Genomic DNA, 18,783 nt, shown 5'->3' on the forward strand with positions numbered 1-18,783 from the left:
CTCAGCTCTAACCTCTTTGGTGTTTGTGTTTTGGTCCTTATCCCCATAGAAAGATTCTATGGTTTTTTCACTTTTCGTCTGCTTTTTCCGATTCATGATGTTGGCTGAGTGTTGTAGCTTTTGGTTCTTTCAGTCAGAAGGTACAGATCTTTAAGTTGAGCTGATGTGTGTCTAGGCTAAAAGCAGGCTTTTGTTTTTTGTTTCCCCGATCAACCCTGGAGTTAGCTTGTTAGGTGTGTGGGAGGGGTGGTCTGGTCTCAGGATATCTCCTCAGCTGACTTGAGGCAAAGGCAAGGTCAGGGGATGGTGATCCCAGCTTCCCTATTGTCTTCCCTTTTCCCCTGGAGGGCTGGGGAACGCCTAGAAGCTAATGCGTGTTCCCGCCCCTCCTGGGGCTCGTCTCCTGGCTCTGAGGCTTGCCTGGGTCTCAGTGCGAATTTTCTCTCCCCTGGGTCGTCTGTCCCTCCAGCCGTCTCTGCCACCGTAGGAAGAATCCCCCTTTGCCACCTTTCCAGCCTCTGGTGTTATGAGACCACCCGCCCCCTTCTGCTGTTCCCGCTGATCCAGGATTAATCTGGGGAAGAATTTTATGGTTCCCTCACGGTCATCAGGGGGGAGGAGAGAGCACTTACTGATCACTCTGTCATCCCAGTTCCTGGAAGTTCAAGTAGTGACCCACTGAAGTCCGTCTTCAGGCTGAAGATTTCAAGGGCTGCTGCGCTGATGTCTGGCACTCAGCGGCTCTCACCGGCTCGGCCTGGCTTATCTCCTTCTCCGCTGGTCTCTCCCGCCACTATCGGGCTCCTCTGGTCCCCTCCGCCCTGCCGTGCCGACCGCGCTGCGCTTTGCGCCGGGGTCTTACTCCCGCGGAACAGATCCCTCCCGTGGACCCTCCGGTCCAGCCTGGGCTCCGAATCCGTCAAAGTCCGTCACCCACTGGATTCTACACCTCCAAAGTCTGGTCAGACTCTCCCCCCGGAGATATCCAGAGGAGTTTTTCCAGGAGCTTGGGTGAGTCGTTGCTTTCACTCTGCCATCTTGGCTCCGCCCCCCCCCCCCCCGACTTAAATCTTCTTTCAGCTAAAGAAAAAATAAATTTATTAGAAAATTGTCACATTAGCCAGACTCTTCATAAATATCAGCATTAGTCAAACTCTTAAGGAATCTGAGGTTTTCTGATGCCTGAATTGACAAGCAGGTCAGATAGAATCCAAAGCCTTGTGACAAAGACAAGATTGAATGTGAGGTAAGGATACAAATTTATATGTACATGTGTTGATACCTATTCTGTTATGCTGGTGGTATGTCCCTATAAGAATGTGACCCAGAAAACACCTGTAAAACTCTAGATGTCATAAGTCTCTATTATGGAACCTCAATGCAGATTCAAAGTGAAATTGGACACATTTCACAGGTAATGAAATGAAGAGACACTGTATTAAACAACATAGAATGGATATTTCATATTCCATATTATCCAGAAGCGTCTGGGTTAAGTGAGAGAATGAATGTATGATTGAAAGAAGAATAGTTGAGGAAGCTAAATTCTAATAATTCTTATCAATTTTGGAAAGATAATTCATTCATGTTTTATATAATTTGAATAACAGACCGTTCGGAGGAAGTACATCTCTAGTCAGATTGCTGACCTCAAATCTGCAAATTAGAAAACAACAAACACATAAGATCCCAAATGTTGAGTATTGAACTATGAGGCCAGATGTACCAGCACCTTATCCAGGGACACCTGGTTCAGTAGAACGTGATATACACTGTTTAAAGGGCTTTTGGTTGCATAAGAAAGAAATAAGAATGATTTCTACTAGAATACATATGAGAATTTCTAAGAATCATTTTAGACGGAAATTGCCTAAATCAGGTTTAGCAGCTCGAGGAATAAATGTATTGGCTGGAGTGACAGAGTCTAATTATCAAGAAGAAATTCTTATGACATTCCAAAATTTAGGTGATGAACACATACAGTTTTGTAAAAATGATAGAATAGTTAAAGTGACTATGACAATGAATTTCATAAGAAAATATATCTTAACCTACAGGAAAGTGGGTGGAAAGGGTACAAGCAATAGTGGGGAAGTATAGAAGGCAGGAAAAATGGGAGGAAGGGGTAATTAAAAGTAAATATTTTTGAGGAAGGACAGGATCAAAAGAGAAAGCAGAACAAATGGAGAGCAGGATAGGATGGAGGGAAATAGTTATTCTCTCATATCATGAGTATTATGGAAGTTTTTTGCATGAGGACACATGGATAACCTATATCAAATTGCTTTCCTTCTCAGTGTGGTTGGGTGGGGAGGGAGGAAGGGAAAGAAGTGGGAATTCAAAGTTTTAAAGATGAAAGTTTAAAAATGTTTTCACATGCAACTGGGAAATAAGACACACTGGCCGTGGTATATAAAAATCTATCTTGTCCTCCAAGAATATACAGGGGAAGGAGTTGAGAGAAGGGAGAGGTGTGACAGAAGGCAGGGCAGATTGGGGAAGGGGCCATGGGAATGCATGATGTCTCGGAGTGGGCAGAGGGGAGAGATGGAGAGAAAATTTGGAATTCAAAATCTTGTGGAAGTGAATGTTGAAAACTACAAATAAATTAATTAATTTAGAAATTCACAATTTTCTGTCTTTTTCGTGATTTTCATTGCATTGGTTTTGTTTGTGCCAAAATTTTTGGCTTATTACAATTGAAGTTCATATTTTACATTTTGTAAGACAATCTGTATCTTCTCTCATACTAATTTTTCCCTCATGCATATATCTGACAGATAACCTGTTCTATGATTTCTTAATTTGCTTATTGTATTACCCCTTGTATGTAAATCATGTACTCATTTTTACCTTGGTAGACAGTGTAAAATGTGCATCCATGCTTAGTTTCTGCCATAGTGTTGTTCATTTTTGCCTACAGAGTTTTGTCAATTATTGAATTTTTTTTTTTGTTGTTGCAAAAGCTAGAATCTTTGGGTTTATCATATGCTACATTAATATGGTTATTTACTATAATGTAATTTGCACCTAACGTGTTTCACTAATCCATCCCTCTTTTTCTTGGCCAGGACCAGATTGTTTTGATAAGTTTCACTTTATAAGTATTTTTTACTTGTGTTCACATAGTTTCTGGACTTGATTTAAGAGGTAGACTCCAACTATTTAATATTGTCTAGAGTTATTTTAAATTGAAATTCTCTTCTTATTTCTTGTTCCTGCACTTTGTTGATAAAATATAGAAATGGTGATACTTTATGCAGTTTATTTTGTATCCTGAAATTTTGTTAAAGCCATTAATATATTCAAGGAGTTTCTTGTTTCCCTAGGATTTTCTTATTATAACAGTATGTTATTTGCAAAGAATAAAAAACAAATGTTTCCTTCTTGCCTATTGTAATTCTTTAAATTTATTTTTCTTCTCTCATTGCTGTAGCTGGCATTTAGACTACAGTATTGAATAACAGTGGTAATAATGGACATTCCTTCTTTACTCCTGATTATACTGGGAAGGCTTCTAGCTCAATTCTATCACATATAATTGCTTTCTAGTGGTTTTAGATAAATATAGGAATGGGTGATGTGCTTTGTGAAAGGCTTCACCACCTACTGAGAATCATTGATTCTTCTTTTATTTTAATTGATATGGTCAATTTTAATTCAATTTCCTAATACTGAGCTGACCCTGAACACTGAATATAATATTCAGCTGGTGATAGTATATGATGCTTTTTATGTATTACTGTAATCTCTTTGATAATATTTTATTTATTTTTAGCAATATTATTTAGAGAAATTGTTCTATTTCCTGGTTTGGGTATATTTATGTCAAACAAGGCATTTGGTAGGACTCCACTCATTTTTTTCACACTAGCTCATATAGTAATGGAATTAATTATTCTGTAAATATTTGATAGAATTCACTTGTGAACCCATTTGATCCTGAGGATTTTTCCCTAGAAAGTGCCTTGATGGCTTCTTCATTTTCTTTTTCAAAGATCGGTATATTTAAGTATTTTTTCTTCTATTAATCTGAATAATCTACATTTTTTAGATTTTTATCCATTATACTTAGAGGTCATATTTATTACATATAATCGGACAAAATAGCTCCTACCAACTGTCTTAATATCCTTTTCATTTTTGGTGAGTTCATCCCTTTCAATTTTACAACACGTAATTTGGTTTTCTTCTTTTTTAAAACAACTTAACCAACAGTTTATTTTTTTTTTTATAAAGCCAGATACTGGTATTATTTAATAGTTCACGATTTTCTTACTTTCAATTTTTATTAATCTCCTGTTATATTTTAAGGATTTCTAATTTGTTGTATAATTTGAGATTTTTAGTTTTTTCTTTCTCTAGGTCTTGTAGTTTCATGTCTATTTCACTTATCATATTTTTTTTTTCGGTTTTATTGATGTAAGAAATTAGTGATATATATTCTCCCCTAAATGTTCCTGTATCCCATAAATTTTGGTATGCTTTCTCATTGTTACTTTAATTAATGTAATTATTGATTCTTGCTTTGATTTGCACTTTGACTCACTTATTTTTTAGGATTAGATTATTTAATTTCCAATCAATTTTTAATCTCTCTTCCCATGGACTTTTTTGAATATAATTTTACTGCATTATGATATAGAAAGGATGTGGTTACTATATCTGCTTTTGAGCATTTTGTTGTCAAGTTATTATGTCCTAATTCCTGGTCAGTTTTTGTGTGGCTGTCATGTACAGCTAAGAAAAAAACGTATATTTTTTTCTCTTCCCATTCATTATTCTCCAGAAGTGTGTCATATCTAATTTTTTCCAGGATTTCTTTAACCTCCTTAACTTTCTTCTTGGTTATATTTTGGTCAGATTTATCTAGTTCTGAGGGGGTAAAGATGTTTTGACCCACTAGTATACTTTAATTATCTATTTCTTCCTGTCACTCATTCAATTTCTCCTTCTAAAGTTTAGATACTGAACCATTTGATGCATACATACTTAGTGCTGATATTAATTTATTGTTTATCATCCCTTTCAAAAAGATATAGTAGATGGAGTATGGGCCTTGGAGTATGGAGGGAACTGAGTTCAAATAACAGCATGAGACACTTACTGACTTTGTGACCTTAGTTAAATCACTTAACTCTGATTGACTAATAGAAGAGTGATATAAGAATGTAATGGAATACTACTGTGATATAATAAATGATGAACAGCAGACTTCAGAAAAACCTGGAAAGACTTATATGAACTGATGGTTGTTCAGCCTTAAGGCCGAAGGGCTACCCGAGCCTTTTCTTACCTGTCGTCCAGGTCTTCGGGTGTCAACCAGATAAACGTGTTGAGAGAAGAGACTTTCCAGAGTTGAACAAGTGTTAGGCTTTATTCAGGATCTTAGTTACATGTGCTGGGTGAATTCTTCCTCAGGAGAGAGGAATCCTCCTCCTCCCAAGGGGCAAAGATAGTACAGCAAGAGGATAGGAGCGGGAGAGGGGAGGGACCTTCTGCCCTCTAAGGGCCCCTCAGGGCGAAGAGCGCCTTCAGGCTTTCCTGTCCCTACTTAAGCTCTCCTGCCGCATAGTTTGCACATGAATACCGTGCCTGCTGTCAGCCCTTAGCTAGTCAACAACAGGTATGCTCAGACCATGGGCCAATCTCAAGGGGGGGATGCTCTCCCCAGCACGTTTCCCACGGAGAAGAGGTGGAAATGCACGAGATAGCCCGTGTCTCACGCCTCAATTCCCAGCTGTTCCCTGGGGGGCCTTATGAGAACTCTGAGGTTTAGAAGTCCTCACCTTTACCTGCCCGAGACTGTCCACGTGAAACTGAGCTTACACCCCCAACAGATGGTGAACTAGGAGAATATTTTACACAGCAGGAGCCAGTGTATGATGACTGATTTTGAGAGACTGAAGCCTTGTCACCAATGTGAGGACCTTAAACAATTCCAAAGCGCTCGTGATGGAAAATTCCATCCACATCCAGCAGAAGAAGGGTGGAGTTAGAATTCAGAGTGATGTCAAATATTTTTTTGTTTTGCTTTGTTTTCTTTCTCATTATTTTTCCTATTTGTTATAATTCTTCTCTGCCACACGACTAATGTGAAAATGTGTTTAACAGGAATGTATAAATGTATATGAAGAGGCTGTAATAAATTACAAGTTATATTGGGGAGAGGGATTAGGGAGGTTAAGAAAATTTAAAACATAGGGAATTAATGTTAGCTAAAAATTAATTTATTAAAAATCTGAAATCACATGAAATCCAAAAATAAAAATAAAATCAATAGAAGAATACTGTACACTTCAATTATGTAGCTGAGGGTAAAATAGAGGGGAAAATCAAATAATCAGCAAAAGCAAAGAAGAAGGGAAATAAAAATAAAAACCTTAAAATCATGCTAATATATTACCATTCATGGTAGTGTGGTAGATGTTGAATCTGAGGGGCAAGGAACTCGTAAAAAGTAGAGTAAATTGAAATAGATTAAGGTGAAGTAACTGAACATACATAATCCTATATTTTTGAAGATATTAAAATTCTATTTGGAGAAAATAGTAAAGAGACACGGAGTAAAATATAAAGCTGAATATCAGAATTTAAGGGAAAATGAAATGATGTTTTAAGAAAATGAAGAAACAATGAGAGATTGGATCTATAAACACATACCCACAATTTGTTCATGAGAAGAAAAACATTAAAAAGAAAAAATGAACAGAATATAAATGAGAAGATGAAAAAATCACTATCAACAGAGTCCAAAAAGGTAAGAGGTGCTCTCAGGACATGAGACATATCAAGAACAAACATTTAAATCATAAGAAGGGAAAAATAAGCGAACTACACTACACTGAGAGAAATTGATGCACAATATTAAATTATTAAGTAAATAAAATATAAAAATATTAACTCAATTAAATATTTAAAAATATCAATTAATAATAGACAATATTAAAATTACATTTTAAAAAGGACTTAGCATCTATATTAATAAACAAAATACTAATTGGGCAAAAAGAATGTATAAGTAATAACAAAATAATGATAGGAAATTTCACTATCTCTCAGTTATATTACGTGGGAAAGAATGTCCAAGAAAATGTAAAATGTAGTTGATATGATCAATAATGCTACAAGCTTTTCTAATACTGAACCAGCCCTGTATGCTTGGTATAAATCCTACCTGATCATAATGTATTATTCCCGAGATAAGTTGCTGTATTCTTTTTGCCAATATCTTATTTAAAATTTTTGCATCTATATTCATTTCGGAAATTGATCTGTCATTTTCTTTCTTTGTTTTGGATCTTCCTAGTTTAGGTATGAGAAACATATTTGTATCATAAAAAGAACTTGGAAAAACTCCTCGTTCCCCCATTTTCCCAGAGAGTCTGTATAGTATTGTAATTAACTGTTCTTTAAATGCTTGGTAGAATTCAATTGTAAATCCATCCAGCCTCGGAGTTCTTTTCCTACAGAGTTCATTGATCACTCGTTCAATTTCTTTTTCTGAGATGGGGTTATTTAAGTACTCAACTTTCTCTTCTGTTAATCTGGACAACTAATATTTGTTTAAAATAATCATCCATTTCATTTAGATTGCCAAATTTATGGGCATACAGTTGGGTAGAGCAATTTCTAATTATTGTTTAAATTTTTTTCTCACTTCAGTTTAGTTCGTACTTTTCATTTTTGATATTGGTACTTCTCTTCTCTCTTTTTTTAATCAAATTGACCAAAGTTTTATCAATTTAATTGTTGTTTTCATAATAAAAACTCTTCATTTTCTTTATTAATACAATAGTTTACTTAATTTCAATTTTATTAATCTCACCTTTAGTTTTCAATATTTCTTATTTAGTATTTACTTAGGGATTTTCAATTTGTTCTTTTCTGAACTTTTTTAGCTGCATGGTCAATTCATTGATATCCTCTTTCTCTATGTGATTCATATAGGCATTCAAAGCTATGAAACTTCCCCTAAGAACTCCTTTTGCAGTATCCAACAAGATTTTATGGTTGCCTCAGTATTTTCATTTTTTTTGAATGAAATTTTTGATTGATTATTTCAATAGATGCAGAAAAAGCTTTTGAAAAAATACAATACCCATTCTTATTGAAAACACTGGAAAAGCATAGAAATAAATAGATCTTTTCATAAAATAATAAGCAGTACCTACCTAAAACCATCAGGAAGCATTACTTGCCATGGGGACAAGCTAGATGCATTTCCAATAAGATCTTGGGGTGAAATAAGGATGTCCATTATCACCACTGTTATTCAGTATGGTATTAGAAATTCTTAATGTACCAATAAAAGAAGAAAAATAAATTGAAGGAATTAGAATAGGCAAAGAAGAAACTAAGTTATCACTCTTTGCAAATGATATGATGATATCCTTAGAGAATCCCAGAGACACATGTAAAAAAAAACTACTTGAAATAAGAAACAACTTTGGCAAAGTTGCAGGTTACAAAATAAACCCACACAGATCATTGAATTTCTGTATATTGCTAACAAAGTCTAGCAGCAAGAGATAGAATTAGAAACCCCATTTAAAGCTATGGTAGACCCTATAAAATATCAGGAAGTCTACCTGCCAAAACAAATCCAGGGACTACGTGAGCACAATTACAAAACACTTTTCACACAAATAAAGTAAGATCTAAGTAAGTGGGAAAACATCAGTTCTTCATGGGTAGGCCAAGCTAATATGATAAAAATGACAATTCTACCTACATTAATCTACTTGTTCAGTGCCATACCAATCAACCTACCAGATAATTGCTTTCTAGAGGTAGGAAAAATAATATCAAAATTCATCTGGAAGAACAAAAGGTACAGAATATCACGAAATGCTAGGGAAGGTGGCCTAGCTCTATCATATGTCAAATTGTATTATAAGGCAACAATCATCAAAACCACTTGGGACTGGCTAAGAAACAGAAGGGTAGACGAGTGGAATAGGATAGGTACTCAAGATACAGTAGTTAATGAATATAGCAATCTAATGTTTGATAAACATAAGGACCCCAGCTTCTGGAATAAACATACTTTTTGACAAAAATTGCTGGGTCAACCTGGATAACAGTGTGGTGGAAACTGGGCATAGACCAACGCCTGACACCATACACAAGAATAAAGTCCAAATGGATACATGATCTATATATAAAGATTGATACTATAAACAAATTAGGGGAGCAAAGAATAGTGTATGTGTCAGATTTGTGGAGAATGGAGTAATTTATGACCTTACAAGAGACAGAGAATATTACGAAGTGGAAATGGATAACTTTAATTACATTAAAATGAAAAGTTTTTGCACAAACAATCCTAATGCAACCAGGATTAGGAAGGAAGCAGGAAAGTAGGGGAAAAATTTGCAACTAGTCTCTTCGATAAAGGTCTCATTTCTAAAATATATAGAGAATTGAGTCAAATGTACAAGAATACAAGTCATTCCCCAATTGATAAATGGTCAAGGGTCATGTACAGGGAATTTTCAGAGGAAAAAATTAAAACTATCAATAATCAAATAAAAATGCTTGAAATCACTATTGATTAGAGAGATGCAAATCAAAACAACTATGAGGTATCACATCACACCTACCTAATCGACTGACGTGACAAAACAGGAAGATGATAAATATTAGAGAAGATGTAGTAGAGTTGGAACAATAATCTACTATTGGTAGAGCTGTGAGCTGATTCAACCATTCTGGAAAGCAATTTGGAACTATGCCCGAAGGGCTACAAAAGCGTGCATACCCCTTGACCCAGAAATATCACTTCTGGGACTCTATCCCAAAGAGATCATAGAAATGGAAAAGGGTCTCATATATACAAAAATCTTTATGTCAGCTCTCTTTGTGGTGGCCCAAAACTGGAAATCAAGGGGCTACCCATCACTTGGGGAATGGCTCAACAAGTTGTAGTGTATGACTGTAATGGAATACACTGAATGATGAACAGGAAAACTTCACAGAAGCTTGGACTCATATGAGCTGATATTGAGTGAAAGGAGCAGAATCAGGAGATCTTTGTACACAGCAACAGTACTTCATCGAAATGCATGCACTTAAAAAATTTCCCGTGCATTCTTGAAGCAAAATGCGATCCACATCCAGAGAAAAAAACTGTGAAATTGGATGGCTGATTGAAGCAGATCATTTTCTTTTGTATTATGTTTTGTTTTGTTTTGTTTTCTGGTTTTCTCTCGTTCATTTTATTTCTTCTATACAACATGCATTTAGTAGGAATGTACATATATAATCTATATAAGATTGTACGCCATCTCAGAGAGGGAGGGGGAATTAAGAGGGAAGGAGTGAAAAAACATCTAAGATAATACAAAGTCATTGTCGAACACTGAAAGCAAATAAATTAATTATCTTTAAAAAACTCATTCCAAATAGCAACTACACACATGAAAAAAGACACTATATCTCTCAACTCTTGGTTTTTTTTGGCTCTCCCCCTGTCCTGAAAGTCTCTCCTCCTCCACTCCAACTATTGACCTCCCTGGCTTTCTTTAAATCCCAGCTAAAATCCCATCTTTGACAGGAAGCCTTCTCTAATACTTCATAATTCCAGTGCTTTCCCTCTGTTAGTTATTTCCTATATATCCTGCATGTAGCTTGCTTTGTATGTATTTGTTTGTATGTTTTCTCTCTCATTAGAATACCAGCTCTTTGGGGACAGGGATTGTCTTTTGTTTCTTTTTGTATTTTTGGCACTTAGCACAGCATCTGGCAGGCAGTAACCACTTAATGAATGTTTATTCAGCTAAACTGAAATGAAATAAATATATAAAAAACCATAAAAAAAGAAAATGGAAAATGTAGAACTGAAATGATTGCTGGAGAAACTAGAGCTAAAACACTTATGGTGTCTTCTCAATGATAGTCTTAATACATACATATATCACACAAAAATTACTACCTATGAAGCCCAAGATATATTTGAAACATTTAGAAAGTGTAGGAGCAGAAAACACATTCTTTATAGACCATAACAATATAAAAAATAAATTCGTTCTGGAATCGCAAATAGAAAACAGAGAGTCAAATATAGACTTAACAATGAAATTATAAATAATGAGGGGTCAAACAACAAATCAGAGAAACAATAATTACACTAGAAAAGATGAAATAGTTATAACCAATTTACTGGGACAGAGCTAAAGCATATGTCTTCAAATTGCACTACAGAATGATTGAATCAGTTCACAATTTCACCAACAGTGCATTAATGTCTTGCTTTTTCCACATCTCCTTCACCATTTGCATTTATGTTTTCTGTCCTCTTAGCTAATCTAATAGGTTTGAGGGAGTATCTCAGAACTATTTTAATTTATCCTATTAATAATTTTTTCAAATATGTTTGTGTGTGTAGCTTTGATTACTTTATCTAAAAATCAATCATGTCCTTTGATCATTTATCACCTGAGGAACAGCTCCTATTTTTATAAGTTTGACACAGCTCTCTATATGTTTCAGAAATATTGTTATGCTTGCCTTTCTCGAAGAGGACCATGTCATGAGGGAGTTGATGAGATTACTTGCAGTTGACTTCTGTTTGAGTGAAGGAGGGCTGTGCAAAATCAACAGCCTCACATTCTCCTCCAGAGTCATCTGGATTCAGTGGCCAGATATTCATCAGGATGACTAGAGATGGCCAATGATACAAACAGAAAACCTGGTCCCACTAATCTATGTTTTTTCACGTTTTCACTTTAACTGACATAACACCCATTCAGTGAAAAGGCGTCTTTAAGAAGTGAGTCAAGGCCATTTAGCAGCAGCAACAGCAAAAACATCAAGAACAACATCAATAATAATAATAACACATCATCAAAATAAATCAATGGAAGGAGAAGAGTATCTTAGTGTAGAGGAATGGTTAATACTTATACTCACTCTGAGCCAGGAGGACTGAAAAACAGCCATTAAGTGGTGCTTAGGCAAGGACTTATTGTTGTCCAAGAGAAATTTTCTTCAAAATATTTTTCACCCTGCCATATCCCCCACATGTTTCCTTTCACCTTGTACCCCCTCAAAAGTGTTTTGTTTCTGACTACTCCTTCCCCCAATCTGCCCTTCCTTCTATTACCACCACCCCCTCTTCTATCATCCCTTTCTCTTCCTACATTGTTTCAGGGTAAGAGAGATACCTATACCCAATTGAGTGCATATGTTATTCCTGTTATGAGCCAATTCTGATGAAAGTAAGGTTCATTTACTTTTCATCACCTCCTCCTTTTTCTTATCCACTGTAAAAGTTTTTCCTCACCACTTTCATGTGTAATAATTTATCCATTCTGTCTCTCCCTTTCTTTTTCTCTAAGCACATTCTTTTCCTGTATCTTAATTTTATTTTTAGTTGTCATCCCTTCATATTCAACTCACACCTGTACCTTCTATCTATGTATACTCCTTCTAACTACACTTACAGTCTTTTTGGCAAAGGTACATTTTATATTTGGACAACATGGCCAGCTCATTGAAGTTGCACTCTCTGAAGCATAGTTTGAATAAATGGGAGTTCAGTTAGAGCAAGGAGGACCTCATTGTCTGGTACCTTATCCTGCCTGGTACCTTAACCTGATCTTCAGAATCTTCATGTTGTCCAGAAAAAGTGATTAAAGGACACTTTCAAGGTCTCTATCAAGAACTTTGTATTGGATTGTGCAGCATGGGACACACTGCACGGAAATGCTCAACTTGACATGCCCACATCAGAAAACGTGCTGTGCTCTATGAGCAAACCAGAATCGAAATGGCACAAAGGAAACATGGGATCCACAAATTTGGAGTAACCACCCCAAATGTTCATGCGGACTATCTGTGCTCAATCTGTTGTAGAGCATTCAGAGCTCATATTGGTCTGATCAGCTATAGTGATACACACTGAAATTTCATTTGATCATTGTGATGTAATTTTAGTCCTCATTGAGAATGGACAGTAAACAATCACGTCTTTCTAACTTCCTTAATAATGAGAAAAGTCTCATGACTTACAAATATCATCTTCCCAATTAGGAATACAATTAATTTAACCTTATCAAGTTCCTTACTATCTACCTTTTCTGGTTATCTTTTTATGCTCCTCTCGACTATTCTATTTGAAAGTCAAATTTTCTGTTCAACTCTGATCTTTTCATCAAGAATATTCTAAAGTTTTCTATCTCACTGAATGTCAATTTTTCCCCCTGAAGGAATTTACTCTATTTTCTGGGTAGGTGATTCTTGGTTGTAATTCTAGTTCTTTGCCCTCCAGAATGTCATATTCAAAGTACTTCAGTCCTTTAATGTAGAAGCTGCTTAATCTGGCTCCACCACACTTGAATTGTTTCTTTCTGGCTACCTGCAATATATCCTCCTTTATCTGTGAACTACGGAATTTCACTATAATATTCCTGGTAGTTTTCATTTTGGGATCTTTTTCAGGAGGTGAGATGTGGATTTTTTCAATATCTCTTTTGCCTTCTGGTTCTGGAACATCAGGGCAGTTTTCCTTGATAATTTCTTGAAAGATGATGACTAGTCTCTTTTTTTAATTCTAGGTTTCCATCTGCTTATTTTTATCTCTCTTGCACTATTTTCCAGATCAGTTGTTTTTCCAATGAGATAGTTCACATTTTCTTTCATTTTTTCATAATTTTGGTTTTGCTGGATTGTTTCTTGATTTCTCATAAAGTCATTAGCTTCAATTTGTGCCATTCCAATTTTTAATGAGTTATTTTCTTCAATGAGCATTTAGGCCTTTTCCCATTTGACTATTTCTGTTTTTTAAGCCATTCTTCACCTAACTGACTTTCTGGACCTCTTTTTATCATTTGGTCTATTCTGTTTTTTTTTACTTTTCTTTTCCTCAGCAATTTTTTTGTGTCTCCAACAAGTTGTTGACTCTTTTCTCATGATTTTCTTTTATCATTATTATTTTTCTTCCCAGTTTTCCTCTACCTTTCCTACGTATTTTCAAAATCTTTTTTGAACTTTTTCATGGTATGAAAGAAATTCATACTTTTGTTGGAGGTTTTGGATGTAGGAGCTTTGACTTTGTTGTCTTCTGAGCATGTGTTTTCATCTTCCCTGTCATCATAATAACTTTGCATAGTCAATATTTTTTCCTGTTTTTTTTTGCACCTTTTCCTAGTTCTGCTTTTAGTGCACATTTCCCCAAACTTCAAGGTTTTTTGCAGCTGCTTTCAGAGATACTTCTGGACACCTGTAAGGTTTCAGTTCTTCCAAGGTGGTATGAAACAAGGGTAGGTGTTTCCTAGTATCCTGCCCTGTGCTGTTCTCTGTGAGCAACCACAAGTACTCTTTTGTGTTCTGGAACTGTGAAGAGGGTCTGCCTCTCTCCACATTGGCTGCAAGGTCTAGCAGCTAAAGCTTCTCCTCCCTCTGGGATTGTCACCCAAGACTGTAACCTGAATTTGAGTATGGGCAAAGCAATAGAGTCCTGTCTCAGTGTTAGCAAAAAGACCCCTGTAATCTCCTTCTGATCAATTGTTTGATCCCTGTACTCTCTGTGGGCTGAGACCTCCAGAAGCAGCCACTGCTACTGCTGATTCAGTCACTTCCAAGGCCTGCTCCTGCTTTTCTGTGATCAGCAGTTCCTGGAGCAGCCAGCACTGGAATGTGCTCCAGTCTCACACAGGCCTGACAGATCTTTCTTGTTGACCTTCTGAATTTTCTTTGGTATCTATGAGCTTAAAGAACTGGAAACCACTACATCTGCCAGTGATAGAGTTACCCTGAAGTTTGGTCAGAGTTTGTTGGGGTAAGTTCTATGCTGATGTTGCTTGCATTGGAGCATACTCCTGCCTCACCCCTGTGCAACAGGTCTTTCTTCCTTACCTTCTAAGTTGTCTTGGGCTGGAAATTTGGTTCACTTTGCCCTTTTTTTTGGATTCTACTGTTCAAGAATTTGCTTAGAGTCATTGATAGGGTTCTTTTTCTTTTAGTTATTCATTTCATTTTATATTTTATTTTATTTTTAGCTGCTAAATATTAACATTTTTATAGTCAAGTTGTGTTCCCTAATTATGTGTAATGTTGTCCAAGACTTCTGATCCTATTTAACATTGTTTTTTTTATTTCGATTGAGGGCCTCAACCTCTGAACTCCTCTTCTTATCCAATAATGCACAATTAGGGTTGCAGTCACATTGTCCTGAAAATATTCTTGCTCCCTATGGTATTACTCTCACCAGGAATGTGCTTTTTACTCTTGGCTCACAGTCAGATCCCAGGATCACTCTCTGGTCAGCGCTGATATCATTTCTAAATAAAAGCACAATGTGAGAGACAATAGTGAAAAGGAAAGTTTCCTTCTAAATAACTACAAAATCCAAAATATAGCTGAGGATGACCTACCAAAATATGATAAAGTCTTGTATAGATTAACTACAAATTGAAATAACAAAATAAATTAAAATAATTGAAACTAAGTAATTAAATTGTCTACAACCAATTAAAATAAGAAATAAGAACTTTTAGTTGGAGGAATATTCAATGGTCATAGCCATAAAATTAATTCTTGCCAATAATAAGAATGACACGACCTTACAATGTTAGTATACAGTTTTCTGATGTACCAATCAAACTAGCAAAGAGATACTTTAGAGGTTTTGACAATGGAATGAAATTATTTTTGAAAAAAATAGCACAGATCAATAATATAAAGAGAAATGATAAAAAGTGAAAAGGAAGAAAGGAGGATAGCACTTCCGGACTTGAAACTATATTATAAAGCAGTAATAATCATAACAGTCTAGTACAGATCTAAGAAAAACAAAAGACAAACATATCAATGGAAGATGAGAAAATTTCAAAAAGAAACAGTGAAAATGATTTGTGAAGACATGGCCACTCTTCAAAGATTTGTGAATACACTCCCACTCATCTTCACAGAAGTATCTGCTTGTTGCACATGGTATATATCTTTAGACTTATTCAGTATATTTATCATCCATAATGATTTTTTATTTTCTTATTCGATTTGCATATTAGAATACACTTTGTTTAAAGTTATTGTTCTCTGGTAGGGAAATGAGTTGAGATATTCAGGAAAATTGTTGATGTGAAAATACATCCTCAGCATTTTTAAAAAATGATAATTAAAAAATATTTCTTGATAAAAATCAGAAAACAGAAGAGTATAAGATAATTAGCTAATTAGAGATAGAAGTCACCAGGATACAGGTAACTTTCAATGTGAAAAATCGAAGTGATTTTCCTGTGTTAAGAGGTATCCATACCTTTGTAGATAAATTATAGTTAAATGATGAATGAAATCTGAAGTAAGTGAGAAAATAGGATTCGAGCTACTAAGCATATCACATTATTAAGCAATGAATGTTACACGCATACTTAGTTGTGCCTAGTCCTTCTCAATTTGTCACTGGATCCTGACTACAGGGGAGGCAGATTTTATGCATTAAAAGAAAAAATCAATAGGCTATAAATGAAGATATGACTAATTTTTTTTTTAATTTTGAAGTGGAGGAAAGATTAGGGATATGACAGTTAGGGAGAGGGAGAGTAAACAAGTGCAGTTCATTGAATTTAGAAAAAAAAGAAATGTCTACCTTTCCACAAGTGTCTTTCTTCAACCAAAGGAACAAAGAAACAGTAACTGTCTTACCAATACAGGTTAAGTTTTCAACATATGTGTTACTTGAAGTTCGTAATTATGAGAAAACTCCTCGCATCAAATCTTCATATCTGATGTGGTTTCTGATCAACATAATTTAGTCCTTTTCGTATAAGGGTCACTAAGAAAAATGCAGAAGTGGTCCCAATCCCCAGACACATTGGGCTAGGTTCAAACAGTTCAATAAAATTTTCTCACAATTTCCATATTTGAACAGGATTTTCTCACTAGAAAGAATACATCCATAAATAGAGTGGGAAGTGTGCTACATCTTAAACTGAGTCATATGATAGAGTCGATGTGATTTACTCAATTACACAATTCCCTCTTTCCATTCTTGGCATAATGGGACTGGCCCTCTGCTTTATGAATCACTTCTCCATAAGCAAAATGTATAACGTTTTTCATATACTCATAAGGAGAATATTGTAAGTGAGGTTACAGATCAAAATACTTAGAGGCTTCACAATGGACAGACTTTGCACAGGAAGATTTATAAGTGAATGAGGTAAACAAGAAATCTCAGGAAACATAAAGACATAAAAAAAAAGCTGGAAAAATACAATGATGAATATATATATATGCATGCATGTATATGTACATATGCATATGCACACACACCTGCATGTACGTATGTTATGTATGTATGTGTGTATACATGCATATACATGTATACTCATATCTCTCTCTGTATATATATATATATATATATATATATGTATATATATATATTATATATATATGTATCTACATCTAGACAGAGAGAGAGAGAGAGAGAGCATGGAGTGAGCTGAATGTGAAGGGATAATATCTAATAAATAAAATTAAGTGGTGAGAGGAACGTACAGGGAGAAAGTGAAAGGGAGAGATAGAATAGAATGGGGTAAATTATCTCACATAAAAGAGACAAGAAAGAACTTTTACAATGGAGGGAAAAAGGGGGAAGATAAGAGGTAATAAGTGAGCCTTACTCTCATCGGATTTGGCTTAACCAAGAAGTAACAAAGAAGCTCAATTGGATACAGAAATCTCTCCTACTCTACAGGAAAGCAGGGAGGAAAGGGTTTAGAGAAAGGGACAACAGATTGGGGGAAAGCCTCATCAAAAGCCAACAATTTTGTGGAGGGACAGATCAAAGCAGAGAAAAGAATAAATGGAGGGTGGGACAGAATAGAGTGAAATACAGTTACTCTTTCACGACATGACTAATATGGAAGTGTTTTGCATGACGGCACATATATAACCTATATTACATTGCTTGCCTTCTCAGTGAGGGTGGGTGAGCAGAGGGAAGGGAGAAAATGTGGCCCTCAAAGCTTTAAAAATGAACATTAAAAATGATTTTTACATGCAAAAGTAAATAAGATATATAGGCAAAGGGGCTAGATATCTATCTTGCATTACAAGAAAACAGAATGGAAGCTCATGAGAAGGGGGAGGTAACAGAAGGGGGCAGATGGATGAAGTGGTGATCAGAATGCTTACTGTCTTGGGGTGGGGGGATGAGAGAAACGTGGAGAAAATCTGAAACTCAAAATCTTGTCGAAGTGAATGTTGAAAACTAAAAATAAATAAAAAATATCTTGTTTATCTATTCATTCCATCCTTCTAATCTTAATTTATATACCACTCTAAAAGTCCCACCCTCAGTCTGTTTTCCAGTTTTCCCTTCTCTCTGTAAGTTCATAAGTCTTCTAAACCTCTGCCTATGTACATGTTGTTTCCTCTTCAACACAGATTAGAGTTAGTTTCCAATATTACCAGCCCTCCAGTCCTACTTGCTTCCTCTGTACTGGTTCTTCCTTTCACTACCTGCTTTTACGAGATAACTTCTTTTTACTCTTTTACTACCCATTTTTTTTTTTTTGGAATAACCTTGTTGTACACAACTCAGCCCCTACTTTTTATTCAAACTATCTTAGGAATGATAATAGTTTTAAGACTACTATTATTGCTAATAATAACTGGCTTTAATAACATTTTCATATATCATCAGTAGAGTTCGTCCTTCATCATTACCTTATAATTAGTCATTAGTGATTTCCGTTTATTGTTTCTGCTTCTCATCTAATTTTCCATTCACTTCTGATGTTTTTGTTACAAATACCTGAAAGTGTTTCAGTTCAA

This window comes from Notamacropus eugenii, chromosome 5 (assembly GCF_028372415.1).
Source record: "Notamacropus eugenii isolate mMacEug1 chromosome 5, mMacEug1.pri_v2, whole genome shotgun sequence".
Lineage (NCBI taxonomy): Eukaryota > Metazoa > Chordata > Mammalia > Diprotodontia > Macropodidae > Notamacropus > Notamacropus eugenii.